Here is a 5,918-nt window from a genome sequence, read left to right on the forward strand (position 1 = left end):
TTCAAATGGATGGTAGTCTAGCATTGCATCTGTCCTCTTGTAGAATGATGTGGCCCAAGCCTCGGTCCTTAGCACCCCATAAGGTAACCCCCTCCAAGGGGTAGCTGGGAGGTTGGTTGTGCTACAACAAACAACATCGTGCCATGTTGAGACAATTGTGTTGGCTAGGAAAGCTAAATCTCAGGGTCTCTAATAATTTACAAATTTGGTTTTGAAGGAATAGGAAACTCACAATAGATAAGGCAAGAAGGTCCTCAAGTTTAATCATCGTCATTTTCAACAACTATATAGTATAAACAAAACCCTTCAAAAAGTCTCTTTGAAAGAGACGTGAACTCTTTCACGTACGAGCAGGGACCAGTGCTCGAAAAAAACTTTGTTCTGAAAACTTGGCAAACCTACCTATAAGAATTTTAGTGATAAACTGACTAAATCTGAAGGTTTTTACACCAAATGACACTAAATTTCTCGAAATTTTGTAGGTTTTCTCACTTTCAAATTTAAAATTTAGAGGTAAATCTCAAAATTTGGAGATGTGATTACACTAAACCTAGGTTTTTTTTCAACCCTTCCTCCCTCCTCATTCTCTCTTAATCTCGTAAAAAAAAAAAGTCTCTAAAAGAGCCGCGCCAGCGTGGACTTTTTTTTTTAAGAGATGAAGGGAGGACACACACACACACACATAGAGAGAGAGAGAGAGAGAGAGAGAGAGAGGAGGAGGAGGAGGGGATCGTTTATGGGCGAGGGAAGGGTGGAAGGGAAGAGGTTGAGGAGGCGGAGATCGTGCATGATGTAGGATCAACATATCTGTGCTGATGTGAATCACGTGACCTTGTACTCTATCACAAGTAGAGCTTCTACATGTTGACGCACACCGCCCTAATCTCTTGTCACACCATCATTTTTGGTGTTGCGGCTTGAGTAGGTTTTTCCCAACCCTACTAAGCATCCAGTGTGAAGAATCGTGGTGGTTGTTGGACTAAGCGAGGCAGGGGAGGGAGATCACGTGCTTCTACGAGGCAAGAGTTCAAAAATTCTATTGGGGACAGGTAGAGGCAGCAATAGGAGACCTCCGGAGAGGCGCAACTGCTAAATCGCACTTCTCTCTCTCTCCTCGTTGGCTAGATCTTTAAGGTCTCTTGGGATAGTTTTTTACGACGTTAAAACTCTCTTCTTCTTCTTCTTCTTTTTCCCTTTGGAAACAACATAAAAGACATAGTAACAATCTCGACAACAATAACCAATAGTCAAAGAAAGAGATGGGGGAAAATTGCAAAGTGCAAACCCTTCTAGGCTTGCAATAGTCATGCTTTCAAGAGTAAAGCAAAAATTGTATCTCATTACACAAGCTCAAAGGTCCAAGGTTTCTATTTAAGTACTAACGAGTCACAACTCTTAGCTAAATCTTGTTACGTTGCTCACTTCTTGGACTTCTTGGTGGCCTTAGGGGCAGCTGTAGGGATGGCCAGTGCTGCTTCAATACTCAATCCCTGTGCCAAGCGCTCTTCCCTCTTGGCACTTTTTCACTCGGCCCTGATAGCTTTTCCCTTAGCTCTACAGGCTTCAAACTAATCAAACAGTGTCTTCTCATGAGCCTTCTCAGCTTTAGACTTGTGAATACTCTCCATGAGCATGCACTTATTTTTTAACACGTTACCCTTGACCTTCATATACACATCATGGTACATATGCTTGTCAATCTTCTTAGCCTCCTGGTACTTTCTCAGCAACCCGCGAAGCACTCGCATCCACCTCAACCAAAGAACTTTAGAGGGTAGCGTGGCCTCCTTAGTACCCCGCCTCTTACCATATCCTGAATGACGGCCTTTCCTTTTAGCCTCCAAAGCACGCTTTGCTGTTGCCCGCGAGTGTATCTTGGTTGGTTTCCGAATCAGAAAGCCATCCTTGACCAGCTTTCTGACATTTTACCATGAATTGGCCATAGAGATTTCGTTGACCTCATTGGGATCGAGCCAGACCTTGCATGCTAGCCACGAGGCTCTTCTGCAGCTTGAGGGACACCGTTGTTGCCCACTCTCATGAAACCCTAATGGGACGAATATGGCGATGGGGACAAACCTGCAAGCTCCTAGCTGCTTCTTGAGAACCTGCTTGTGGAGAAGATCGAACTGTTTCTGTACGAGAGCAATTGAACAATGCAAAGTCGTTTTTTAATTTTATTCACTTGGTAGTTTTTTGCGAGGAGTTTCTTTTAGAGCTTTTCATGGCAATGATGTTTTTTAAAAATTTAAATCTAATGCCACGTGGTGGCTGCTGCCACAAAAAAGAGCAAGTAAAAAACTCTCAAAAAGAGCGCGCGCCGGCGCGCGCTCTTTCAGAGAGTTTCTAGAGTTGAGGAGGATGTAGCTAGAGCACAGATCTCTGCAAATAGAGCCTTAGGCTCACCAAGTAAAAAAAAACTCTCTCAAAGAACGCGCGCCGGCGCCCGCTCTTTCAGAGAGTTTCTAGAGTTGAGGAGGATGTAGCTAGAGCACAGATCTCTGCAGCACCAAATCTGCTAAGTGGGGAACTGCAATCCCGGCACGATCCTGTAGTTGCTCCATTGCAAGCTGAGGTCGCTGCGCCCAGAAGGCAGCGCGCACAAGCTCTCGAGGAGCTAAGAAGGTCAACTGCAATCCCGGCACGATTCTGTAGTTGCTCCATTGCAAGCTGAGGTCGCTGCTACCAGAAGGAAACGCGCACAAGCTCGCGAGGAGCGAAGAAGGTCAACTGCAATCTCGGCACGAGTCTGTAGTTGCTCCATTGCAAACTGAGGTCGCTGCGCCCAGAAGACAGCGCGTACAAGCTCGCGAGGAGCTAAGAAGGTCAACTGCCACGTTAAGAGATTTTAAGTCCAAGATGCATGACAAATATTTCCACGTCGTACATAGCCTAGTGTTGCACATGTTGTAGCTACTATGGCAGCTACCTCGACCATCACTTGAAGACCAACATGGTGCATCGTTTCCTATGCTGTTGTGCTTGTGGGAGCAGAATGGGTAGAGGTAGATCAAGAGAGTGTGGGGGCGATGTCTCACCTGTTATAGCAGCCCACCGTGCCAAGCAATACATACCTATTGTAGCAACACCAATATATAAAGCCTCTCTCTCTCTCTCTCTCTCTCTCTCTCTCTCTCTCTCTCACACACACACACACACACACACACACACACACCTATTGCAGACTGGCCACTCTCCTCTTACTGAAGCGGCTACTTGTGGGCTGCTGCTCACCTCCCCTCAATTGGCGACAACCCCTCCTCACTCTTTCTCTCTCTCGACTACCTATTTGCCTCCCTCTTGCATTGGCCTCCTCCTGCATTGCAGGGCATCCTCCTGCCTGTCCCAGGCCTCTGGATTCTCTTCCTACGCCCTGTGGGCAGGCCGAAAATGCCTTCTTCGACATTGCCCCTCGTGGCTGTTCCCATCCCCTCTAATTGCATATTCTCCTCTCACCCGCTCACAGCCTCTGCGTTCTCTTCTTGTGCCACGTGGTAGGCCAGAAATGGTCTCCATAATGGTATTCCAATTGGCTTCAAAAAAATATATATTCACTAGGCTGGTATTCTCTTGACGAGTAAAAGGGGCACCGAAGAAGCCCAATTTTGAGGAGAGAGATATCCAGCTCTTGAAAAGATGTGTTGTGGCATGCTATGGAATTGCATTCATCGGTAAGTTTCAGGCATCTAGGCCATGTAGATTAATGGTAAAACTTATACCGCTGCACACACTTAAATTTGTCTATTGGCACTTTGCATGACTTCATCAGCAAGCATGAACATTCGCTTTGTTCAATGATTTTTTTCAAAACTGCCTAGTTGTCGCCGCATGATAGATCTCCGCATGGGAATACATGGCCACCCACTTGAAATTCATGTATTGAAAGAAATGGTTTTACTTAGGCTTCTTAAGAGAGATTTAGAGTCTCCGTGATAGATCACCCTGCAGTCACTATTCTATTCAGCTCTTTGCTGTGCCAGGGAAATGCTTCTTCCACACGATGATAGCGGTCTGTATATTTTGGTGGCAATTGATGATACCTTCTCTTAAATGCGATCAAACATTCATTGGTTGTTTCTCTATCTCATCAGTTTACATTGAAGGTAGCGACGAAGGTGTTGATGGAGGAGGTGCTTGATCCAAATTTTGGTGAGGTTGCCATAGGTCAGGTAGCACCTGTTGATTCATGTAATAACAAAAAGTTTATTGCGAAAGTCGTAACTTGTGTCAGAATTTGCATGCTCGAAAGTTGTTGCTATATGTTTTGTAACTGTATGTGTGGGTTGTACTTGTTGATATTATTGGCATTATGGTGGAGAGAGATGTTGTGACATCAAGCTCAATACTTGTTTATGTACTGGTTTCAGGGTTATGGTGGATTATTCTTTTGAGAGATTATTGCAAGCACACTAGCAACTATGCTTTGCAAGAAAGAGTGGATGTTCAAACTGGAATAAAGTTAATATTGAAGCTATGCTTGACAGATGGATTTGACATGTTCCCCACCTTACTGGTTGCGGATGGGTCATGTGACTACTCAATGTTTTGCATGAGTTGATGAATAGATGAGCAAGAAAGTGCTCAAGGTTGAACTCAAAACCACTCCCGAGCCCAACCCCAAGCCCAAGCCCAAAGGTGGCACTCAGATCCACTATGTAGGGTCTCCTCTATTCTGGCTCCCATCTTGCAAACCTTGGGGACCATGAGGCCTGATGCCCTCAAGCGAGTATGGGACTACATCAAGGCTCACAAGCTCTAGAGTAGTATTGAGAAATCACAGATCTTATGTGATCCTCCCCTTAACACTAGTTTGGTACCAAAAAGGACACTTTAACGTCCTTTTTTCTTAATCTTCAAAAAAATACCATGTGCTTGAAAGAAACAATCTCTTTAAGAAGCATTTGTATACTAGTAATAGTGTTCTTAAAAATTATCTCCTTACATATCTGAGCCTACAAGGATAAACAAATTATTGACCCATAAATTTAGTCTACATTCACATATTTCAAAGAGTAGGCACGATAAGCGTAAAATAAAATCCGAAAACCTACGAGAAAATTGTAATTTGTTCGTTTATACCAATGCTATGTAATCACGTAGGCCTTTACTCAAAGAAAATAAATTTACATTTGTATTTAATTATGCCTAGCTATGTGGGTCAAACAGACATGCCTTATAAATTGGATCATATATAAAGTAAAACACATTATATCCGTGCATTAAAGTCTTGCCTAGTTATATATACATGTATGATTCCAAGGAAAATTATGATTGAAGAGCTTTGAAGAAACTAAATGAGGTACTTTTTTCTTTGTTGTAACACTGCGCATGCTAGAAATTCTCGATATTTTATGTACAAGATAGTAACTAGAAAACTCCACATAATACTTGAAAATTTTGTCAAAACCAATAGAGTATAGCTAATTCCTTGATAACAAGGCATTTGGGGCATTTGAATACTCATTTAATTAGTTTTTTAGATGAAAAGAGTAAATCAACTATAAATCGTATGTCATAAAATTTCAAATTCCAAATTTATTTAGAGGATTCATGCTTTCTAAAGTCTCCAAAAAATATGTAGTATTTTGGTTTTAACCCCTAGATTCAACTTAGAGCATGAGTTTCCACAATGATAGCATGAATTGTTTGAAAAGAGCTTTGAAAGTTTAAAAATTACCTCTTAAACATCATTTTGCAAAAATCAGTTTCTCATTGACTACTTGTAGTAAATGATAAATAAAGGCTTTTAAATATGATATTTAACAATTAAGATGGTATTTGCTATCAATATGGGATGATAAATTTTAAAAATATAATTTCTTTATATTTTGACGTGAAAAAAATGGTGTACTTTTTTCACCTCATAACCTATGCACACAATGAGCAAGAGCTAAAAAGTCAATTGTTAGCTTATAAAT

At 42.0% G+C, this 5,918-nt stretch overlaps 1 pseudogene; it reads right to left on the bottom strand.

Moving 5' to 3' along the window:
* Window positions 1-1,418: 1,418 nt before the first annotated feature.
* Window positions 1,419-1,992, bottom strand: LOC147434420 (large ribosomal subunit protein eL19y pseudogene; annotated as a pseudogene).
* Between the last annotated feature and the right edge of the window lie 3,926 nt (window positions 1,993-5,918).

Source organism: Adiantum capillus-veneris, chromosome 19, assembly GCF_014529385.1.
Source record: "Adiantum capillus-veneris isolate H3 chromosome 19, ASM1452938v2, whole genome shotgun sequence".
Classification (NCBI taxonomy): Eukaryota; Viridiplantae; Streptophyta; class Polypodiopsida; order Polypodiales; family Pteridaceae; genus Adiantum; species Adiantum capillus-veneris.